The sequence below is a fragment of the Sus scrofa genome, chromosome 16, assembly GCF_000003025.6.
Source record: "Sus scrofa isolate TJ Tabasco breed Duroc chromosome 16, Sscrofa11.1, whole genome shotgun sequence".
NCBI classification, from domain to species: Eukaryota; Metazoa; Chordata; class Mammalia; order Artiodactyla; family Suidae; genus Sus; species Sus scrofa.
Window position 1 is genome coordinate 9,553,461 of NC_010458.4, and position 12,711 is coordinate 9,566,171.

Sequence of the window (12,711 nt, forward strand, 5' to 3'; positions counted from 1 at the left end):
TTAGAAAAGTTAGAAAGTAGAATTAGACAATCTAAAAGATGAAGAAGGAGAAAGTACTAGATAAGAAAAGATAAAAGTGAAGTCAAATAATTACCAAAGAATGTAGTGGGTTTAATATCAGAGGAGACACAGAGAATGAATGAATGGGGTAGAATAATTAACCTGTCCCAGAAAGCGTAAGGAAGAGAAAAAGAGAGGCAGTCTACATCAAAACACTTTGGAGTTTAGACTTAACATGATATATTGCAAAGTATTAACCGCAGAGAAGAAATAATTGAAGAAATGACCAAAAATTGCCCATACTTAGTAAAGATATTAGCTCTCAGAATGAGAGAGCTAATGATTTCTAGTTAGTAATAATAAAAACATCAATGAGCCACACTACAGTGAAAATTAACAATAATAAAAGAAAAACTAGGAGAAAAAATCCTTAAGCCTCTAAAGAAAAATCAGGTCATCCAAAATAAATGGAATCAGATTGACATAAGATTCATCAGCCGTGATAATGGATATAAGATGCCAGTGGATTAGTCACTTCAAAGTAATACAGGAAAATAACTTCAATTTTATAGCAACCTAAATAATTATTTAAATTTGAAAATAATATAAAGATATTCTAAGTCACAGAAGATCCTCTTGAAGAGTGGAAAAAAATCAGTCATAAAAGAAATGCATTTGCAAGAATGCAGTTATGAAAAAAGTAAATAATTAAGGAAAAAATTTTCTTTCACAAAAGTAAAATAAAGTAACAAGGATATTTATAAACACCACACAAGTCGATAAAATTTGAGACATTGAAAAAGTGACTTTTCAAAATGCAGTCTCTCTTTTTCATCTATAGAATATAGATGACTACAGATGCTTACCTACCCAGACTTACCTGCCTTTCGGGGTGGAGGGAGGATCTGGAAAACATGCCTGACCTTTGAGTTAAGAGATGAGGTTTATCCAGAAAAACTTTATTTCACTAATGCAGTAACCCCTGCCTGATTCAAATGCTCTTTTTTTTTTTTTTTTTTTTTTTTTTCACCTGAATGTAGACAAATTGGGAAGTTATAGCAGTCAAATTAAGACTAGGAGCAACAAGGAACTGAACTAAGATGTACTCACAAGTACAGTGGAATTGAAATACGGGAAATGTCTGAGTTCTTTTTTATACCACTGAATCATTCCATTTTCTTTCCTTTGGTTTTATTATTACATGATAAACATAAATTCCTCTCTGTTTATGCCACAGTAGCAAAGATTTTTTTTTTAATTCAGCTAAATGCATTTCACACTGTAAAAACAAATCAGTGTATCTACGTAAGCCATAAAATAAGACAATAAATAATACTTTTTAAAAGACGGTAAAAATAAACATGAAATAAAATGGCAGATGTATACCCTAATTATAATACTTAACACAGTAATAAATTTGTTTAACCCACACACACAACAAAATTGGCACTGGTTCTGGAGTTCCTGTCGTGGCGCAGTGGTTAACGAATCCGACTAGGAACCATGAGGTTGCGGTTCGGTCCCTGCCCTTGCTCAGTGGGTTAACGATCCAGCATTGACGTGAGCTGTGGTGTAGGTTGCAGACGTGGCTCGGATCCTGCGTTGCTGTGGCTCTGGCGTAGGCCGGTGGCTACAGCTGTGATTCGATCCCTAGCCTGGGAACCTCCATATGCCGCTGGAGTGCCCCTAGAAAAGGCAAAAAAAGACCAAAAAAAAAAAAAAAAAAATTGGCACTGGTTCTATAGCTGGCAAACAAATGTAAATAAAAACAAAAAAGTAACTTCTAAACACTGCAGTCATAATCTGCAATTTATTTTCTGAGAAACACCTTAATGGTTATTTGTGGAATTATAGAATGGTAAAATATTTAGAGAATTGGAAAAAAGATGTAGCAGATAAAGATGATCGTAAAGAGCAAGTTAAATTTAAAGCAAAAAAATCTTAATTGACAAGAGGAATATTATTAGATACATCCAAATATTCACTCAAATTTTATAATTTTTACTTCATGTGCTTCTGATTTATTTAAAAATTTTAAGATAGAGAGGTAGTAAAGTAAGCTACCATCCCTATTAAGTTTACATCTTATGGTATATGATGGGATATAACATTAATACATGGAGTATTTACTTGTGCAATGGTCCCATCTCTGCCAAAGAGCTTTTCTTCTTCAATTATCTCTTCACTCTCCTGCCTCCTCATTTATCCCTTTTCTATAAAATAATTATCATAGAAACTCCATGAAATATTGTCGTGCATATGATATATGATTGAGGTAGCACTCAGAATCAAGCCTTACCCTCTTCTAGTAGAAATTCCAAGACTAGAGAGGCTGAGGTGCTAAACATGTTATTTCCCAGAAACCCGCATCATGAAGAGTGTCAAAGTAATACTGTGATAAGAGTATGTCTTCTTGTTCTTTTGGCTACTGCTGCCTGGCAAGCAAAGCCATAGAAAAATTGGAGGCATTTTTAGCATCTTTTCCTCCATGTCATTAGCTTAGTCTGGAGACAAAGAGCTTACAGAAATACAGGAACAGGAAAGTATAAAGTTCCTAAAGAACTTAAGTAAAGTAGCACTCATGTCATTTAAATTAAGGGGTAACCAGTATAAGTTGGTGACCAAAAGGTATAAGACCAGGAGGTGGTTTTGAATTGCTGTTTTGCCACTTTCTGACCATGAGATATTGGTAAATTATCCTGAAAGATTTTTTTTAAGTAGATAACACTAATTATTTTGGAGTAGTAAGTATGAAGTACTGGAGTGTTATGAAGATGAAATGATAAAAACTAGAGAGCATAAATAGCTTATTGTGTGACATGGTGATCTTTTTTTTTTAAGATAAATTCCATTCAAGGAAAACTATATTTCTTAATTACATATCAAATGGATTTGGGGGGTTCCCATGATATGAGGAGACCGAATATAAGGAAAGCCAACTAAATATTTGTATGAATGCATTGGGCCTAGATAAGCTTTATGCAATCTAGTTTCTAACGTTAATCATTTATAATTTTATTTGAAATATTTATTTCTGGAGAATCAAGGTAACACTGCTAGAAAATATTTAATCAATCAGATTTAAGGTAAATATTCCTAGATAGACTCACAGTTCAAAAAGAAACAATAATCTTAGTTTTGAATCAAAGTCATATATTTAGTTCAGAATTAGACTTTTCAGTAACAGCTTCTATAAAATATTCAAAAGCTAGAAGACATTTGTCTTAAATGTCAAGCAAGGGGCATGCATTTTTGAAATAAATCTTGGTGATTTATGTCTGGTGTTTTTCTATTTTGGTTAATATAGATGTATTAGTAAGTTAAACTTCAATAAATTATAAAGTGGTGGAAGAAGAGATATCTTCTTTAATACATTTAAGAAAGCTGTAAGAGATATTTTGTGCTGGTTTTCCAAGTAGAAAAGAAAACAATAATAATTTGGGAAGCAAGTCCTTATGTTTGGAAAATATAGGAAATATGTACATATGGTATATACATTCTTGTCTCATTTGAGTAAAAACTAAGAACAGTAATTAACTACTAATGGTCTCAACTTATATTCACTTTTATTTTTGTTAAAATATTTTGTTCTCCATTATAAAAAAGGAAATCACTGGGCTAACCAGTGCCGGTCCATCTTTCATAAAGATGGAACCCCCTTGTTGGGAAACTACCCTCGGGGCAAGCTTCCAGCCCCGTCAACCAAGGAAGCATTCCCCATTCAGAACAAGAGCCAGACTCCCTGGGACTACACTCTGCACCAGCGTTCGACATCACAGTAGATCTCCCTAGTTTACAGGATTTAATTCTCCTTCCTAGCGAAACTCCTACTTCTATTACAACCAAATTGGAAAATCCATTACCATCAGATACAATAGGATTGATAATAGGAAGGGCAGAGCTAACAGAACAAGGAGTTCGAGTTCATACCAGGATATTGGATAATATCGGGGATGATAAAGTACAAGTGATGGTTTCCATTGCGATTCCTTGGAAAATTAAAAAAGGGGATTGGATTGCTCAAATCTTAATTTTACCTAGAGTCCAGAAGAAAAAAGACAGGAATAATTTTAGACAGAAGAGATTCAATACCACAGGAGGGGCAGGAGTGTTTTTGTCAGAAAAGGTCCTAGAGGAACGACCCACTTGTCAAGTTATAAATGGGAAGTCTTTTAGAGGATTGATTGATACTGGTGCTGATGTTTCAATCATTAGCCATTTACATTGGCCAGACACCTGGCCTCTTCAGCCAGCTGATATTGAAGTCACTGGGTTAGGAAAAGCAGAGGGTCTCAAAAAGAGTGCCCAGTGGCTTAATTGTGAAGGACCAGATGGGCAGCCAGCTAGATTGAAACCTTATGTTGCTCAACTCCCTATCAGTCTATGGGGGAGAGATTTATTACAACAGTGGCATGCAGAAATTTACTTAACCGCCAGTAGATCAATATAGTCATCAAAGCCAAAAAATGTTGCAGAAACAGGGTTATATTCCTGGATTGGGATTAGGAAGACATCATCAGGGGAGAGTGGAACCTATTGAATCTGAGATTAAAATGGACAAATCTGGTTTGGGATATCGGCCTTTTCATTAGCGGCCACTGCTTGTAAAAATAATTATTTTTCTCCTGAACCTATTCGACTGAAATGGACTACAGAAAAACCAGTTTGGGTTGAGCAGTGGCCTCTTTCTTCAGAAAAATTAAAGGTTTTAAGTGATCTTGTCCAAGAACAATTAGAAAAGGGCCATATAGAAGAATCCTTTAGTCCCTGGAATTCACCAGTGTTTGTTCTACAGAAAAAATCAGGAAAATGGAGATTGTTAACAGATTTAAGAGGAGTAAATGCTGTAATTCAGCCTATGGGTGCCCTTCAACCAGGCCTCCCATCTCCTAGTATGATACCAGCTAACTGGTTGTTAATTATCTTGGACCTAAAAGACTGCTTTTTCACAATTCCTTTACACCCAGAAGATAAGGAAAAATTTGCTTTTTCAGTCCCAGTGGTAAACAATATAGCCCCTAGAAAGCATTATCAATGGAAGGTCCTGCCTCAAGGTATGTTAAACAGCCCTACCTTGTGTCAGTATTATGTGGCTTCAGTTGTTGACCCAGTCCGAAGACAATTTCCTAAATGCTATGTTGTTCACTATATGGATGATATACTTTGTGCTGCACCCTCTCGGGAGCAGCTGACTGAGGTTTTCCAATGTTTACAAACCTGTCTAAAAGGAGCAGGATTGGTTATTGCTCCTGAAAAGATTCAAATGAAAAGTCCATATCAATATTTGGGAACTGTGGTTGAACGTACCACTGTTCACCCTCAAAAGGTAGAATTGAGAAGAGATCAAATTTCTACATTAAATGATTTACAAAAATTGTTAGGAGACATTAATTGGCTCCGACCTTATTTGGGGATTCCTACATATGAATTGTCAAATCTTTTCTCCTTGCTTAGAGGAGATTCTAAATTAAACAGCCCCCGCTCTCTAACTGCAGAAGCGGAAGAGGAACTAAAAAAGATTGAAAGTAAAATACAAAACTCCCAACTAAGTCGGGTCAATCTAAAACAACCCATTCAGTTAGTAATTATACCGTCTCCTCATTCTCCCACGGGAATATTAATGCAATTAGAAAATATTCTCGAATGGCTTTTTCTTCCCAATAATGTCACGAAGTCTTTGTCTCCGTACCTGGACTTGATGGCACAACTTATTCTAAAAGGTCGCACTCGCTGTGTACAAATGTCCGGAAAAGATTTGAATCATGTAATTGTTAGTTTAACTATTAAGGAAATCCAAAATTGTTTTCAAAATCATATAGGTTGGCAAATTGCCTTTGCAGATTACGTAGGATCAATAGATAATCACTATCCAGAAATCCCTGTTTTACAATTTATAAAGCGTACTCAATGGATTCTGCCAAAAAAGGTGAAGGAGTCACCCATCATTGACGCCCCTGTGATCTTTACTGATGGGACTAGTAAAGGGAAGGCCAGATATGTGGCTAATCAATCTAAAATTATAAGAACACCTGGCCTTTCAGCCCAACAGGCTGAACTAACTGCTGTAATCCATGCCTTGAGGGATTATCCTGAGCCTATCAATATTCTTTCTGATTCAGCATATGTAGTTCATGCTGCCAAAATGATTGAAGCTGCTACCATTAAACAAAATTTACCTGTCTTGTTATTTGACTTGTTTACAAAATTACAAACTGTTGTAAGGGAAAGAAGATATCCATTTTATATTGCTCATATCAGAGCACATACTAACCTACCTGGGCCTCTAGTTGCAGGAAATAAAGAAATTGACTGCTTGGTGACACCTGTGTTACAGGAAGCTCAACATTTTCATGATTTAACACATGTAAATGTTCGAGGCCTTAAAAAGAGATTTGGAATAACATGGGCTAAAGCTAAGACAATTGTTCGTCAATGTCCTGCATGTCAAATTATTAACAATCCTTCTCAATCTGAGCCTGGAGTTAACCCTAGGGGACTTGTCCCAAGTGCTCTCTGGCAAATGGATGTTACTCATTAGTCATCTTTCGGAAAATTGTCATTTATTCGTGTATGTATTGACACTTACTCTAAATTTATTTGGGCTACTGCACAGTCTGGTGAATCTGCTAAACATGTTATTCGTCATTTGTATGCCTGTTTTGCAGTCATGGGCCTGCCACAAGCAATTAAAACTGATAATGGTCCAGCTTATATCAGTTCTCAACTTAAAACATTCCTAGATACATGGCATATTTCTCACTCTACTGGTCTCCCTTACAACCCCCAAGGACAGGCTATTGTGGAAGGAGCCAATTTATATGTAAAACAGGCTCTTCAAAAACAAAAAGGGGGAGACACAGAAATAGTTAAGTCACAACAAACACTTTTAAACAAAACCTTATTCACTTTAAATTTTTTAAACTTGGCCTCTGATGAAAAAACAGCTGCAGAGAGACATTCTTATACAGAACAAAATAAGATTAACTTTCCTCATGCTGAACAGCCCTTGATTTGGTGGCAGGATCCACTAACAAACTTCTGGTCTCCAGGAAAACCTATTACGTGGGGTAGGGGATATGCTTGTATTTCACCAGGTCATGGATTACAACCTGTTTGGATTCCATCAAGAAGAATCAAACCATATCATGACCCCAGAAGGAGGATGATAAGGGCTCATCTTCCCACTTGGGGTCAAATCAAACATCTAACCTGAGAAGCTGAAACCTAGCTCTCCATCGCAATCATCATCAATAGATTCATGAGCTGTCAATCCAGCTCCAGCTTTTGGAGCTGCCCTGTGGAACCAGCTGACCTCCTCCTCCTGGTGAAAATATTTATTTGAGGTATCCAAAGCAATGTATCAAAGCCCACTTGACCATTCCATGAGTGGAGACCTAACTGCTTTCCCTAACGACGCCCCTTTTCAGCAGGAAGAAGTTAGAGCGGTCGTCGCCCCTTTTCCCACAGTTAGAGTCTCCAACTCAAGGGGAGAATTAAGGTAGATTTTTAACTCAGGTAGTCAGTGTAAGGATATGGGCTTTGATACATTCTTTGTGGCTATTTATTAACATTTGTAAACTGAGGGTCTCATAGCAAGCCCAACTGCTATAAAGGTTGTGGGTATTGCCCCATGGAGCCATCACATCAGAGTGAAGAAGGTTGCATCCACTGCTGACGTGGACACCGGGGAGGCTGTATAGCACCTCGAGAATCTCTTCATGGTCAAGTTCCAGGGACTCCCTTTGCCATCATCAGAGTGCTAAGCCCTGCTCTGGCCACCCGTGGAAGCTGGTCAGTCTATGCACAGCAGAAGCCCGAGGAGTTCCACGTGAGACTTAAAACTTGGACTCTGAGACTTAACTTGGACTGTGTTCTGTCTATAGATATAAGAAGTGAATAATTCAAGGAGAAATGAAAAAAGTTTCAAGACCTATTTTTGTCTTCCCACAAAAACAAAAAGGGGGAGATGTCGCAAGACATGTTTCCTTGAAAACTCCATCTTGTCCTTCTTTACTTTATCCCATCTTCTTGTCTTACTTTATCCCGTCTTCCTTCTTGGAAAAACAGTCACAGTGCTGGTAAATGACTTAAGCTTAAGAGCAAAGACCTAAAGGCATAAGTGACTTAAGCTTAAGAAGTGTTATGTGCCTAGAGGTCAGAGTAAGAGCTTAACCCTTTACCACCTAAAGTGACTTTCTAAATAGTAAAAGAACTTATATAATAGTAAACAAACACTATATCATCCACCCCATAGCCACTCCTCACTTGATCTCACAATAAAAGCAGTGTGGTTCCTTGAGTCCCGCGCGCTCTTGGTCCCTGAGACCTTGAGTCCCTGGCTCCCACCTTTACTTAAGATAAATGTCTCTGTGTCTTGTTTTATGTTAACTATTTTTCCTTAAGTTCCACAGCACCCCTTCTTCAGCCCCATCCTGCTGAGCTGGCGCCGGCATATATCATGTTTTACATTTTAAAATTATGTGAAAGACCAAAGTATTTCACTCAGTTTTATTCTTCCAGATATGTCTTTCTTTCAGAAGACATCTAGTTATTTTAAATACACAAAATATGGTTTCACATAGATAAGAAATGTAATCTATTGCCTGAATTCAATTCAATTATAACTGAAAACTGTTCATGAAACTGAAGTGCATATAATGATTCATGAACTAAATATATTAATATGATATGGGCATGGGACATCACAAATGAAAACAAAATATGAATAAATATGCACATGGCATGATAATCTTAGAAGGCTAGAAAATATTAATATTATTATGGACTTTTATACTTTTGTCATGTCATTTTTTTTTTTGCTTTGGCTGTAAAAAATATAAGCTTGCTATATAGTATATATTTTTATTTATAAAAGATTAGGCTGACTGAAATTTCACCATATGTATGTGTGTACACACATGCACAGGGTACATATATACATATATATATATATACATATTAAGCCATGTATACATAAAGCAAATAGTACATTAAATAATTTCATTTGTAAAAATTACAAGAAATTTAATAACTAGGATTCACTCTGAGAAAATAAAGTGGGTGAGTGAAGTAACAGCAGTGTGAAGTAGAATGTTTCCTGTCTGTTTCCGTCATTCCTTAAAGTTTAAGTTCTTGAGGTCTCACTGGTACAGTGTCAGTTTGGGCTCTAACTAGCTTCAGTTGGTGCCATACAAAATCCTCTGCCTTATGTCCATAACCTCCACCATTAGGCTCTCTCACTGGTGCTTCTCTGTAGATCTGAGATGTGAGATTCCAATAGGACCCACCCCAAAACTACACGAGTTATTTACCATGGGATGAAATCTTGATTAATGAAAATCTGCAATAATAAAGTTAATTCTTTGCTTTTCTTATTGGCTCTCCTACTTTCCTTACTTCATTGGCTTTTTCCTTCTTTAACTACATTCTCTGGAATTATAGTTTCTAACACGATGGTAGTATGTAAACTGTTGCTGTGATTTCTGCTTGTTGGTTCCAGGAGTGTTATTTTATTTTGCTTTGTTCTATTTTATTTTATTTATTTTATTTTATTGGGGTATAGTTGATTTACAATGTTGTATCAGTGTCATATTTACGGCAAAGTGGATCAGTTACACATATGCATATAACCCATCCTTCCTCCCCCCATAGGTTACTACAGAACATTGAGCAAACCACCCTGTACTATACAACAGGTCCTTGATAGTTATCCATTTTATATATAGATAACTCCCAATTTATCCCCCCCAACAGTTTCCCCTTTGGTAATTTCTAAATTTAATATTCAAAGCTGTGTTTTTTTTCTGTTTTATAAAGAAGTTATTTTGGATCATTTTTATAAAATTCCACGTATGAGTGATCTCCTATGATATGTGCCTTTGTCTGACTTACTTCACTTAGTATGATAGTTTCTGGGTCCATCAATGTTGCTGCAAATGGCATCATTTTGTTCTTTTTTTTTCCACTGTAATGTACCACATCTTTATCCATTATTCTGTCAATGGACATTTAGGTTGTTTCCATGTTTTGGTTATTGTAAATAGTGATGCATTGAACATCGGGGTGCATGTAGCTTTTTGAATTATGCTTAGGATTGATGTATCATATAGTAGTTATACATTTAGTTTTTTAAGGAACCTCCATGCTATTCTCCATAGCAGTTGTACCAATTTACATTCCCACGCAGTTGTACCAATTTACATTCCCACCAGTAGTGTAGGAGGGTTCCCTCTTCTCCACACCCTCTAGCATTTATTGTTTGCCGACTTTTTGATGATGGCCATTCTTACTGGTGTGTGGTGATAGCTTATTGTAGTTTTGATTTGCATTTCTCTAATAATTAGTGGTATTGAGCATCATTTCATTTGTTTTTGGGCCATCTGTCTGTCTGTCTTTGGAGAATGTCTATTTAGGACTTTTGCTCATTTTTTTATTGGGCTATTTTTTTTTATATATAATGCTGCATGAGGTGTGTGTATAGTTTAGAGATTAATCTATTGTGGGTCACTTTGCAAAAATTTTCTGCTAGTCTATGGGTTGTCTTTTTTGTTTTGTTTATGGTTTCTTTGTTGCCCAGAAGCTTTTAATTAGGTACTATTTATTTTTCTTTTTATTTTCATTATTCTAGGAGATGAACAAAAAAGATATTGCTGTGATTTATGTTAAAGTTCATTCTGCCTATGTTTCCTTCTGGGAATTTTATAGTATCAGGCCTTATGTTTAGGTCTTGATCCATTTTGAGTTTATTTCTGTGCTTGGTGTTAGAGAATGTTCTAATTTCATTTTTTTTTTTTTTTTAACATTAGCTGTCCAGTTTTCCCTGCACACTCATTGCAGAGACAAGTAATGTTCTTAAAACCAGAGCCTTAGGATAGGATTTCGTAACTACATTACTTGTGGTCCTGATGGCAATTCGTTGGTCTTAGTTAACCCCTGACATCTGTGGAATCATGATTGTTTTCATTCTCATCCGCTACTAATTGAGATCAGGTTGATACAGAAGTGGCTTGTTGACATATGCAGTAACTGTGGGGCTTACAGAGTATGCGATCAGTCATAAGTATAAGAAACATTGCCCAAACTGGAGTAACAAGGATTTTCTCATACATTTTCTTATAGGGGTTTTTTAAGTTTTAGCTTTTATATTCAGAACTACAATCTATTTTGAGTCTGATTTGTTTGTTTTATGGGGTGATTGAAGTATTGAGGTTTAGTGTTTTCCCATCAAGTTGTTGCGGCAATATTCTTTTAAAAAACTAATCATCCCAGAATTCCCAGTATGGCTCAGCAGAAACAACTCTGTATCGATGAGGACTCAGATTTGATCCCTGGCCTTGCTCATCTGGTTAAGTATCTGGTGTTGCCATGAGCTGTGGTTTACTTTGCCAACATGACTCAGATCTGGCGTTGCTGTTGTTGTGGTGTAGGCCAATGGCTACAGCTCCAATTCGACCCCTGGCCTGGCAACCTCTATATGCCATGCGTGCGGCCCTAAAAAGACAAAAAAAAAAAAAAAAAAAAGAAAAAAAAAGAAAAAACCCTAATCATTCTCAGTTATAGTATATGGTAACATTTGTTGAAAACCAATTGACTAGATATATGTGAGTCTGTTTTGGCCTCTCTGTTCCGTTAATCTTTATGTTCATCCTAATGAATTCCTTCCTTCCTATACCAAAGTCACCATATTGATTAATGGAGATTTTTAATAAATATTGATTTAGGTAATATAAATTCTCCTGCTGGGCTTTTTTAAAAAAATTAAAAATGATATCTATTCCAGGTCTTCTGAATTTTCAAATTAATTTCAAATTCAGAGTCAGAATCAGAATATACACACACACATGTACATAAAGCAGATGGTATTTGAATAGGAAATGCCAGGAGTTTATAGGCCAACTTTCAGAAAATTGAAGTCTTACAATGTTGAGTCTTCCAATCTATGAATACAGTGTTATGTCTTATGTCTCCATTTATTTGAGTCCTGTTGTAGTTTTCAGTGTACATGTTTATACATATTTCTTATATTTGTTATTACATTTTCATCTTCTTAAATGCCACTGTGGATTTTAATCAAAATATACTTTCTATAAAGCTGATGTTGGTAAAATTTTTATTTCCCTTAAGCAATCAATTTATTTTCCATGGAAATTTTTATGAGTGTTCTTTTTTGGTTTTGTGTTCTGTGTGTTTTATTTTGTTTTCTTTATAATGTATCTTTGTGTGGGTTTTTCCTTAGATTTTTGTTGTGGTTGCTGTTGTTGTCTATGGGCCCTTTAATTCTCATAGCTACTTTAAAAAATTATATAATTAATCACCATCTTCAAATAATTTCTTGTCTATGTTTTTAATTTCTTATAAAACTGTGCTTCATTCTGAGTGGTTTTCTCAATCTTGTGTTCTTATTCAATTATTTATTATGATTTATTAAATTACTTATAACTATGTTTTGTTAGGTAGACAGCCTATTGTGTTCTTTGCTTTTCCAATTATGTATTCCAAAGTTAATAATTTACTAATTTATAATTCCTTGCTGACAATAATATTGCTACAGCTGATGAAATAGATAATCTAGAATATTCTCCATGTATCCCAGAGTTTGACAGCCTATGAAGTAAAACTTATTAAATGGCAGTTTACCAGAACTGGAGTATATGAGTGACTGCAAGTTATCTATTTAACAACACATATTTACCCCTCACATCTAGGATACCC